Source organism: Lepus europaeus, chromosome 6 (assembly GCF_033115175.1).
Source record: "Lepus europaeus isolate LE1 chromosome 6, mLepTim1.pri, whole genome shotgun sequence".
In the NCBI taxonomy this organism is placed as follows: Eukaryota; Metazoa; Chordata; class Mammalia; order Lagomorpha; family Leporidae; genus Lepus; species Lepus europaeus.
In genome coordinates this window covers 87,111,040-87,123,459 of record NC_084832.1, presented here as the reverse complement: position 1 = coordinate 87,123,459, position 12,420 = coordinate 87,111,040, and positions in this window count along the sequence as shown.

Sequence of the window (12,420 nt, the reverse complement as noted above, 5' to 3'; positions counted from 1 at the left end):
CAGCGCTGGGCCTTATTCCTCTCCCTTTAAAATAGCTCTTTCAGGGCTTGTGGCGCAGCAGGTTAAGCCGCCACCTGCAACACTGCCAGCATCTTGTGTGGGTGCCAGCTCGTGTTCTGGCTGCTCCACTTCCAATCCAGCTCCCTGCTAATGGCCTGGGGAAAGCAGCAGAGGATGGCCCAAGTGCTTGGGTCCCTGCCACCCACATGATTGATGTGGATGAAGCTCCTGGCTCCTAGCTCCAGCCTGGCCAATTGGGGCATAAACCACTGAATGGAAGATTCTCTCTTCTCTCTTTCTCTCTCTGTCTCTCTGTCTCTGTCTCTCTCTCTCTCTCTCTCTCTCTCTAACTCTGCCTTTCAAATAAATAAATGAATCTCTTTTTTTTCTTTTAAAGATTTATTTATTTATTTGAAAGGCAGAGAGATGGATATATAGAGAGAGACAGAGAGAGAGGTCTTGCATACACTGGTTCACTCCCCGATGGCCACAACAGCTGGAGCTGAGCCAATCCAAAGCCAGAGCCAGGAGCTTCTTCCAGGTCTCCCACATGAGTGCGGGAGCCCAAGGACTTGGGCCATCTTCTGCTTTCCCAGGCTTTAGCAGAGAGCTGGATCGGAAGTGGAGCAGCCAGGATTCAAACTGGAGCCCACAACACTAGCCCGAAATGATTTTTTTAAATAGCTCATTAAATTGGTATTCAGTGAGGCCCACAAACAGAAAGGAAAGACGTGTAGGGGCAGATCATCCTGCTCAGCACCATCCCACTCCATGTGACAGGGGGCTCCTTCCATGCCACTTCTCCTACTCCTGGGACCACCTCTCCCCCTCAGAACTGCTGCTGTCAGTCCTCCCTCTCTCTCTCCCTCCCTCCCTCCCTCTCTGTCCCTCCCTCATTCCCTCACTACCTCCTTTCTTCCTCTCTTGAGGTATAATTGACAAAGACCTGTGCACATCTCATGTGTCTAAGGGAATGAGCTTGGACCTATGCAAACACCTGTGACCCCATTACCGTGATCAAGGTCATGAACGCATGCATCATCCCCCAAAGTCTCCTGTGTCTCTTTGTTTTCTGCTGCAAGAACATTAAATATGAGATGCACCTACTTAACAAATTGTGAAGTATACAACACTGTGTGGTGCATTGTAGACATTATATATATATATACATACATATATATATATATATATATATATATATATATAATTTCATCCAGTATTATTGAGTTACAATTTCCCTAATTCCTCAAGCCCTACCCCTGGCACAGGAAACCACTATTATATTTTTTGCTTCTAAGGATGGCTGCATTAGATGTCTTATATAAGGAATCCTGTGGTGTTTGTGCTTCTGCATTTATCTTTTTTATATTTTTTAAGATTTTATTTATTTATTTGAGAGGCAGAGTTACAGACAGAGAGAGGGAAAGACAGAGGAAAATGTCTTCCACCTGCTGGTTCACTCCTCAAATGGCCGCAATGGAGCTGGGAGCCAGGAGCTTCTTCTGGGTCTCCCACGTGGGTTCAGGGGCCCAAGAGCTTGAGCCCTCTTTCACTGGTTTCCTAGGCCATTAGCAGAGAGCTGGATTGGAAGAGGGGCAGCCAGGATTCGAACTGGCACCCATGTGGGATGCCAGCACTGCAGGTAAAGGCTTAGCCTACTGTGCCACAGCACCAGCCTCTCTGCCTCTATCTTAACTTCACTCGGGTAATGCTGTTCAGTTCATCCTTGTTGTCGCCTGTTTTTAGGATAGAATAGTATTCCATTGTATGTGTACACTGCATTTTCCCTAATTTTTTTTTAAGATTTATTTATTTATTTGAAAGGCAAAGTTACAGAAAGGCAGAGGTAAAGAAAGAGATCTTCAATCTGCTGGTTCACTCCCCATTTGGCCGCACCTATCCGTAGCCAGGAGCCAGGCGCTTCTTCCGGGCCTCCCACGTAGGTGCAGGGGCCCAAGGACTTGGGCCATCCTCCACACTACTGAGCTGTTTTTGACACCGGCTCCCCCTCACCAGCACTTGGTGTGACCGGCATTTGTACTTTTTATTTCAGCCAGGGTGACAGGGGTTTAAACTTGCACTCTCTCCCCCAGCCACAACCGCTGAAGTAGAACATCTTTTCCTGCGTATCCGTGCTGTCGCTAAATCCTCTTCCTGTCTTTTGTTCATTTTCTAAGTGGGTTGTTTGTCTTTCTACTGTTGAGTTAGGGAGTTCTTTATCCTGGATACCAGTTTGGACAGGCATGTCATTTGCAAAGATTGTCTCCCTCTGTAGCTTTAACACACAAATTAAACGCATCATTGTTGCAGCTTCCCGCCCTCCGCCCCGCCCCCTCCCCCATCTTCTTAACAGGGACTTCACAGAGCAAAAATTTAATTTTTTAAAAGATTTATCCATTTATTTGAAAGTCAGAATTACACAAAGAGAGAAGGAGAGGCAGAGAGAGAGAGAGAGAGAGAGAGAGGAGAGAGGTCTTCTATCCACTGGTTCACTCCCCAGTTCCCCAATTGGCCTCGATGGCCGGAGCTGTGCCAATCCGAAGCTAGGAGCCAGGAGCCTCCTCCAGGTCTCCCATGTGAGTGCAGGGACCCAAGGACTTGGGCCATCTTCTACTGCTTTTCCAGGCCATAGCAGAGAGCTGGATCAGAAGTGGAGCAGCTGGGACTCGAACCACTGTCCACACAGGATGCCGGCACTGAAGGTGGCAGCTTTACTCGCTATGCTACAGTGCCAGCAAGCAAAAGCTTTTAATTTTAATGGATCACAACTCACAACTCTTTCTTTTCTGGGTCCTGCTTTTGGTTTTAAGTCAGAACTCTTTGTCTCGTCCTATATCCTTAAGTTTTTCTCCTAAATTTTTTTCTGTAAGTTTTATAGTGTTGCATTTTGCACTTGAGTCTGTGGTCCATTTTGAGTTCATTTTTATAGGTCTGAGATTGAAGTGGAAGTTCACTTTTTGGCCTGTAAGTTCGGTTGCACCAGCACCAGTTGGTGAGAGGGCTGCCCTTCCTGCCTTCACATGTTAGTCCCAAAGCCATTGGCCATGTTTACACGGGCCTATCCTGTGTTCTCTGCTCTGTCCCAATGACATTTGGTGTGTAACCCCCACCAGCGCTAGTCTCAATTAAGCTGTACAATAAATCTTGAAATCTGCCAGAGTGCTCAGTCCACCTTATTCTTTTTCAAATGATTTTGACTATTCTATTTCATTGTCTTACCATTTTCTGTATGGATCCATTAAATGGATTATTTTAGAATAATCTTACCTATGTCTATAAAAACTTTGACAGGATTTTGATTGGAATAGTATAAAACCTGTTTATCAATTTGGGGAGGATTGATATCTTTAGTATGTTGGATCTTTCTATCCACAGACAGGTAGTCTTTCTTTTTATATCAGCTTTAATTCTTTCATTGGCATTGTGCAGTTTTCAGCATACAATGTAAATGTTCTGTTAAAATTATATTTTTATTTAATTTTCTTTGAGTAATTATAACCAGAATTGTTTTAATTTCAGGGTCCACATGTTCATTGCAAGTATAGAGAAATAAGTTTGATTTTTGTGTGTCTACTTGTATCCTGTGATCATCCAAACTCATCTATTAGTTCTGCAAGATGGCTATAGATTTCCTGAGGTTAATTAGGTAGATAATTCTATCTACAGAGAAGAAAAGTTTTATTTAATCCTTTCTGATCTGTATGTCTTTTATTTCCTTTCTTGTCATATTGCACTGGCTAGAACGTCTAGCACCATGTTGAATAGCAATGGTAAAAGCAGAAACCCTTGGAGCCAGCATTGTGGTATAATGGGTTAAGCCACTGCTGGCAACATCAGCATTCTATATGGGCACTGGTTTAAGTCCCAGCTGCTCTACTTCCAATCTGACTCCCTGCTAATGCTCCTGGGAAAGCAGCAGAAGATGGCCCAAGGGCTTGGGCCCTTCTAACCATGTGGGAGACCTGGAAAAAGCTCCAGGTTCCTGGCTTTGGGGAGTGAACCAGCTCATGGAAGATTCTATCTCTCTCTGTCTCCCTCTCCCTCTCCCTCTACCTGTCTCTTTTTCTCTGAAACTCTGCATTTCAAATAAATAAATAGATAAATAAATATTTTTTTAAAAATGCAGAAATCTTTCTCTTGTTCCTGATCTTAAGGAAGTCTCACAATATTAAGTAAAATGAAAAGTTTTTTTTGTAGATGCTCTTTATCAGATCAAGGAAGTCCTCTCCTATTCTTATTTATCTAAGATGTAAGAATCATGAATGGGTGTTGAATTTTGTCAATTTTTTTTGCATTAATTGACACAATCTGGTGATTTTCCTTCTTCAGTCTGTTCACATGGAAGATTACAATGATTGATTTTCAAATATTAAATCAGAGTTGCATTCCTATAATGAACTTCACTTGGTGATGGTGTATAGTTTCCTTTATAACAAATGAAACCCATTTGTTAATATTGAGAATTTTTAGACTACATTAAGGGAGGATATTGGTCTGCAGTTCGTTTTTATTTTCATTTTGTTTTTGCACTATCTCCATGTGGTTTTGGTATCAGGGTAATACAAGATTCACAAAAGTAATTTTCTCAGAAAATTATTTTCTGTAGTATTTTCTCAGAAAGATCATGCAGAATCAGTGGCAATCCTTTCTTAAACATTTGATAGCATTCTCTAGGAAACTCTGAAAGTGGACATTTCTTTTTTGAGTGATGCTTTTATTATAAATTTAATTTCCTTAGTAATTATAGTCACATCATCTGTTTTATATTCAGTGAGCTGTGGTTTGTATTTTCTGAAGAAATGGTCTATTTTATCTAAGTTGAAAAGTTGTTTGTAATATTCCTTTATTATTGCTTGGAAGTCCATGGGTGCATAGGGATATACTATTTTACTCGTGACATTAGTCATTTGTGTCATCTTTTGTCCATCTTGCTAGAGGTTCATCAATTTTATTGGTCTTTTCAAAGAACCAGCTCTTCACTTAATTCCCTCTATTCTTTTTCTATTTTCAATATAACTGATTTCTATTTTTACCCTTATTATTTCCTTTCTTCTTTTTGCTCTGGATTTATTTTGCCCTTCTTTCTTTAGGTTCTTGAAGTGGAAAATTAGATGATTTCTTTAAGTCTTCTTTTCTAATGTACATGTTCAGGTCTGAACATTTCCCTCTCAGCACTCCTTTAGCTGTGCTAAGATATTTTAATGTCAGATTTTTATATTTATCCAATATGATGTATTGACTAATTTGAAAATGAATTTTAGTTTCCAAAAATTTGGATATTTCCCTATTATCTTTGTTATTGACTTCTGATTGCATTTCCATTGTGGTCAGAGAACATACTCTTTATTATTTCAATTCTTGGAAATGTGTCGAGGTTTTGCTTTGTAGCCTATGAATTAACCACACCTTTTTATTCTGGTGTTTTATGACCCTGGGGAGTCAGCCTCTCCCAGGCCAGCTAACTTAGAGAGAGAGCAAATGACTTTCCAGTGTGTACACCAATTGTAAGCAGACCAACCAAGCTGAAATGCAGACACCAAACCACCACCTTTATCAGTGTCTCACATTCCAGGCTGCTGTGCACCTGCCTGATCACCCAGACTCATGGCAGCCCCTGTGTCAGAGTCCACAGAGATGATTCAAACAAACCAATCAAGAGACCAGTAAGCCAATTGGCCTGGCTTCTTCAGAAACACACAGAGGCTCTTGTTTGGTTTGTCCCATTCCCCTTGCTTCCTGATTGACTCAGGTACTTCCTGTGAGCGGCATGCCATGCCTCCTGTTTCCAGAGAACTATGACTAGGAACATCTCCCTTCATAATTTCATTTCCATGCCTACATGACTCAACATCTCCAACTGAAGCAAATCCTGGGGCTGGGTATTTGGCCTAGCAGTTAAGATGTAGCTTACGATGCCCATGTCCCACATCAGAGGGGCTGGGTTCAATAGTCACCTCCAGTCCCTGGCTCCAGTTTCTTGCTAATACAGACCCTGGATGAAGCGGTGGTGGATCAAGTAATTGGGTTCTTGGCACTCACTTCACAGGTCCGGGTTGAGTTCCTGGCATCTGGCTTTAACCCAGCCTGGCCCCAGACACTGCAGATAGTTGGGGGACTGAACTAGTAGAAGGGAGTGCTTGCACTTGCTCTCTCTGTCTCTCTCTCTTTCTCTCTCTCTCAATTTAATTAATTAAAATTTTTAATTCATGGGGGTTGGCATTGTGGCATAGTAGGTTAAGCCTCTGCCTGCAGTGTCAGCATCCCATATGGGCTCCAGTTTGTGTCTCAGCTGCTCCTCTTCCAATCTAGCTCTCTGCTTATGGCCTGGGAAAGCAGTAGAAGATGCCCCATTACTTTGGACCCTGTACTCACATGGGAAACTCGGAGGAGGTTCCTGGCTCCTGTCTTTGAATTGGCTCAGCTCTAGCTGTTGCGGCCATTTGGGGAGTGAACCAGATGGAAGACCTTTCTCTCTGTCTCTCCTCTCTGTTTGTAAGTCTAGCTCTCAAATAAATAAGTAAATAATCCTTTAAAAATTTTAAATTCTGGTTACATTCTTAAATAACTCAAAATGTAGTATATCTCAGCCTATGTTCCTTACGTGGTTGAAAAGAATGTATGTGATGGTGTTGGTGGGTGATCAGTTAGAGCCTGTTAGTTGACCATGTTGCTGAGTTCTTCTGTGTCCTTGCTGGCTTTCTATCTAGTTTTTCTATCCGTTTTTGAGAAGGAGGTTGAAGAGCCCAACTATAATCGTGGATATATCTAGTTTTCCTTTCAGCTCTATAGCACTTTTTTTCTCACATACTTTTCAGCACTGTTATTTGGTACATATAGGATTTAGGATTGCTAAGACTTCTCAGTGAATTGACACATCAGCATTACATTTTATGATCTACATATGGTTATTTTCTCCATTCTGAATTATATATATATAGTATGTCTATTATATATGTATATTGTATATATAATCTGCTATTTTCCTTTGACTACTGTTTATATGATATGTCTTTCTTAGACTTTCACTTCAGCCTGCCTGTATCATTAAATTTGAAGTGAGTTTCTTATAGATAGCATATACTTGGATCATGATTTTCTGTCTTTTTTTTTTTGAGATTCAAAGAAACAGACAGTGTTTGTGTGTGTGTGTGTGTGCACGCGCGTGTGTATGTGTTCTCATCTGCTGCTGGTTCACATCTCAAATGCCTACAATGACTAGGGCTCACCCAAGCCAAAGCCAGGAGCTGGGAACTCAACCCAGGTCTTCCAAGTAGGTGGGAAAAACCTAATGGTCTGAGCCCTCATCAGAGAGGCCCTCCTTGGGTCTGCACCTGTGGGAAGCTGGAGTCCGGATCCAGAGCTGGGAAGAAAATCTCAGTACTCTGTGGTAGGTGGGCATCTTAACCAGTAAACCAGGTCCACTCCTCAATCTGTATTTTAATAGTGTATTTAGGCCAACTATATTTACCATAACTGTTAATATTTAATCCTTAAGTTTACCATTTTATATTTTTTATGTTCTACTTGTTATACCTTCTTTATTTTTTGCAGTTCTGTTTTCTTTTTCCTGCCTTCCTATGGTTTGCTTAATTATTTTAGAATTACATTTTTAGGGCCAGTGCTCTGGTGTAGTGGATGTCAGTTCTAGTCCCAGCTGCTCCACGTCCAATCCAGCTCCCTGCTAATGTGCTTAGGAAAGCAGAAGAAGATCACCCAAGTGTTTAGGCCACTGCACCCATGTGGGAGACTTTGATGAAGCTCCTGACTTCAGATAGGCCCAGCTCCTACTATTGCAGTCATTTGGGGAGTGAACCAGTGGATGAAAGATCTCTCTCTCTCTCTCTCTCTCTCTCTCTCTCAGTCTCTATTTCTCTCTCTCTGTGTAACTCTGCCTTTAAAATAAATAAATAAATAATTTTTTTTAGTTTCTTCTTTCTTTTTTTAACAGACTTTAAAATTTTTATTTGTTATACAAGATCCATGTATTTTATATATACAGATTTAGGAGCATAGTGGTACCCACTTTATCTCCCTCCCCTACATGCTCCAACCCTTCTTTCTTGTTCGCCCATTCCCACTCTCAATTTTTACAAAAATCTACTCTCAGTTTTCTTAATGATGATAAGGTTAACCCTACACTAAGTAAATAGTTCAACAAGTAGTATGAAGAAAAAGATGCTGTTCCTCAACAGAAGAGACAAGGGCTGTAAATAATCATCGGAGCTCAAGATGTCCATTTCACTCCAATACATCGCAGTTTAGATACTCTGTTACCAGAGATCAGGGAAACTATATGGTATCTGTCTTTTTGGACTGGCTTATTTCACTAAGTATAATGATTTACATTTGCATCCATTTTGTTGCAAATGATGGGATTTCATTGTTCTACAGTTGAGTAGTACTCCATAGTTTGTATATGTACCATAATTTCTTTATCCAGTCATCAATTGATGGACATCTGAGCTGATTCCATATCTTAGCTATTGTGAATTGAGCTGCAATGAACTTGGGGATACAGATCACTCTTTCATATGCTGATTTCTTTTAGATTGGGTAAATTCCCAGGAGTGGGATGGCTGGGTCATATGGTAGATCTAAATTCAGATTTCTGAGGTATCTCCATACCATCATCCACTGTAACTGGACTAGTTTGCATTCTCACCAACAGTGGATTACGGTACCTTTTTCCCCACATCTTCACCAGCATTTGTTGTTTGTTGATTTCTGTATGAAAGGCATTCTAACTGGGGTGAGGTGGAACCTCATTGTGGTTTTGATTTGCATTTGCCTGATGGATAGTGATACTGAACATTTTTTCAAATATCTGTTGGTCATTTGAATTTCCTCTCTTGAAAAATGCCTGTTCAAATCCTTGGCCCATTTCTTAACTGGATTGTTTGGTTTGTTGTTATTGACTTTCTTGAGCACTTTATGGAGTCTGGATATGAACCTTTTAGTAGTTGTGTAGTTTGCAAATATTTTCTCCTATTCTGCCTCTTCACTTTGCTGAGTGTTTCTTGTGCAGTGCAGAAGTTTCTCAGCTTGATGTAATCCCATTTATCAATTTTGGTTTTGATTACCTGTGCTTCTGGGGTCTTTTCCAAGAAGTCTTGGCCTATGCCAATGTCTTACTGAGTTTCCCCAGTGTTCTCTAGTAATCTATGGTATTGGGTCCTAGATTTAGACCTTTGATCAACTTTGAGTGGATTTTTTGTTTAAGATGTAAGGCAGGGGTCTAGTTTCATAATTCTGCACATGGAGATCCAGATTTTCCTGCACCATTTGTTGAAGAGGCTGTCCTTGCTCCAAGTACTGATTTTAGCTCCTTTGTCAAAGAAAAGTTGGTTGTAGATGTGTGTGCATTGATTTCTAGAGATTGATTTCTATTCTGTTTCATTGATCTACAAGTCTGTTTTTGTGCCAGTAACAGGCTGTTTTGATGATAACTGCCCTGTAGTGTGTCTTGAAATCTGGTATTGTGATATTTCCAGCTTTGTTTTTGTTATATAAGATTGCTTTAGTTATTCAGGGTTTTTTGTGTTTCCATATAAATTTTAGCATCATTTTTTCTAGATCTGAGAATATCTTTAGTATTTTGATTGGGATCAGATTTAATCTGTAAATTGCTCTTGGTACTATGGACATCTTATGATATTAATTCTTCCAATCCATGAACATGAAGATTTTTCTATTTTTTTAATGTCCTCTTCTATTTCTTTCTTTAGTGTTTTGTAATTTTCCTTATCGAGATCTTTGACATCCTTGATTAAATTTATTCCAAGGTATTTAATTCTTTTTGTAGCTATTGTGAATGGGATTGATCTTAGAAGTTCTTTTTCAGCCATTGCATTGTCTGTGTATTCAAAGGCTATTGATTTTTGTATGCTAATTTTATATCCTGCCACTTTACCAAACTCTCTTATGAGTTCCAATGGTTTCTTAGTGGAGTCTTTCACATCCCTTATATATAGAATCATGTCACCTGCAATTAGGGATAGTTTGACTTCCTCCTTTCCAATTTGTATCCTTTTGATTTCCTTTTCTTGGCTAATGGCTCTGGCTAAAACTTCCAGGATTGTATTGAATAGCACTATTGAGAGTGGGCACCCTTGTCTGGTTCCAAGTCTTAGGGGGAATGCTTCCAACTTTCCCCCATTCAGTAAGATGCTGGCCATGGGTTTGCCATAAATTGCCTTGACTGTGTTGAGGAATGTTCCTTCTATACTCAATTTGCTTAAGGTTTTCATCATGGAAAGGTGTTGTATTTTATCAAATGCTTTCTCTGCATCTAAATCATATGGTTTTGTTCTTCAGTTTGTTAATGTGATGTATCACATTGATTGACTTGTGAATGTTGAACTATCCCTGCATACCAGGGATAAATCCCACTTGGTTTGGATGAATGATCTTTATGATGTGTTGTTGGATTCAATTAACTAATTTTTTGTTGAGGATTTTGTATCTATGTTCATCAGGTCTCTTTCTCTGTTGTATTTTTTTCTGCTTTAGGAATTAAAGTGATGCTGGCTTCATAGAAGGAATTCGGGAGGATTGTCTCCCTTTCAATTGTTTTGAATAGCCTGAGAAGAATTGGAGTTAGTTCTTCTTTAAGTGTCTGGTAGAATTCAGCAGTGAAGCCATCTGAGAATGTCTTCATTACTTCTTTATTCACGAAGGATATTTTTCCTGAGGGTAGAATTCTGGACTGACTTGAAAAATATTGTGCTGCTTCATTCTGGCCTCTGAGATTTCTAGTAAGCAATCCTGTATCATTTGGATTGTTTTTCCTTACAAGTAAGTTATTGTTTTTCTCTGGATGGTTTTAGATTGTTTTTCTTGGTATTTAGTTGTCAGAAGTTTAAGTGTGATGTGTCTTAGTATGATTCCTTTGGATTGATCTGATTTAAAGTTCACTTACTGAATTCTATGGAATCTATAGACCTAAGTCTCTTGCAAAATTTGGAAATGTTTCAGTTATTATTTCTCCAAATATTTTTTAGTCCTGTATATTTCTCCTCAATATCTAAAACTTTGATGACACAAAAATTAGGCTCATGGTCAAAATATTACAGGCTCCTGGGATTCTGTTTTTTTTTTTTTTAAATCTGTATTCTCACTCTTCTCTCTCTCTCTCTCTCTCTCTCTCTCTCTCTCTCTCTCTCAGTGGTTTCTGTTGTTTCAGTCTACTGATTCTTTGTACCTACCTATTGTTAACCCCACTCACTGAGATTTTTATTTTAGTTATAACATTCTTCAATTTTGACATTTTCATTTGATCCTTCTTTGTGTCGTCTATTTCTTTGCTGAGGCTTTCTATGCTCTCCCTTGCTTCTGAAGTGTTCGTAACTGCTCATTGAAGCATTTGTATCATGACTGTTTTAAAATCATTGACAGATTCTTCCAACTTTCTATCATCTTGGAATTATCATCTATTTTTTTAATGGAAGTTGAGATCACTTTGGTTCTTTCTATAATAAGGAGTTTTGGGGAGTGTTATATTAGTAGAATCTGAATCTCACTTACATATTCTTTGATTTGCTGGCTTTGTCTGGCCGCTCCCCACAGGGAAGGAGGCTGGGTCCCACATTGTAACAGTCAAGTAGAGGTAGAAGTCCAGATTTTCCAGCCTCCATGTGGCCTGTGCTGGACACCCAAAGAGAGGAGCTCCCTATTACATGAATGGGTGTTCTAGCTCCCTGTGTGATCTCTACCAACACCTTGGTTTGCATGGTCTCATTACCAGTGGGCAGTTGTGAAACTCTTGACTGAAAGTCTTGATTCTCTGCTAGGGACCCTTTGACACAACCCTCAGGGTGGGGGAGTGATGCCCCATTACAGCCAGGTGGGAGTGCAGTCCCAGACTCCCCATATGGCCTCCATTGACACTAGGGGATGAGGAGCCCTTTTACCAGCTGGGATAAAAGTCCTAGCTCCTTACTTAGGCTTCTCTGACACTATCCCAGTGGGGTGCTGGGGTCCCCAGTTGTAGTCTCACTCAGACAGAAGTCTAGGCTCTCTGTCTGGCCTTTGTGGCATGGCTGCTGGTAGGGACACAGGTGTCTCTGGGCTGCTTAGTGAAGTAGAATAATTATTGTCTGAAGCTTTTCCCTCTTGCTAGGCTTCTGCTCTACTAGTTCTTTGAGTGTAGACAGAGGTTTTTCTAGCTTTTTTTTGCTTTTGTCTGCACTCACTGATGTTTTGGATCTCTGGCTTCCCACACTTTATGCCATCAGCGTGGGTTTCCCAGTGGAAGTGCCACTCGTGTCTCCATACTCTCATTCCTGAGCTTCCCAAGAGCACGCACCATTTCCAGATGGCCATTTACGTATCCCCGCCTCTGGCCATTGCACAACTCTGCTTCCTGGTATGTCCTGCCTGTCTGTCCCTCTTCCACCTGTCTTTCTGGGCCAATTCACAGCT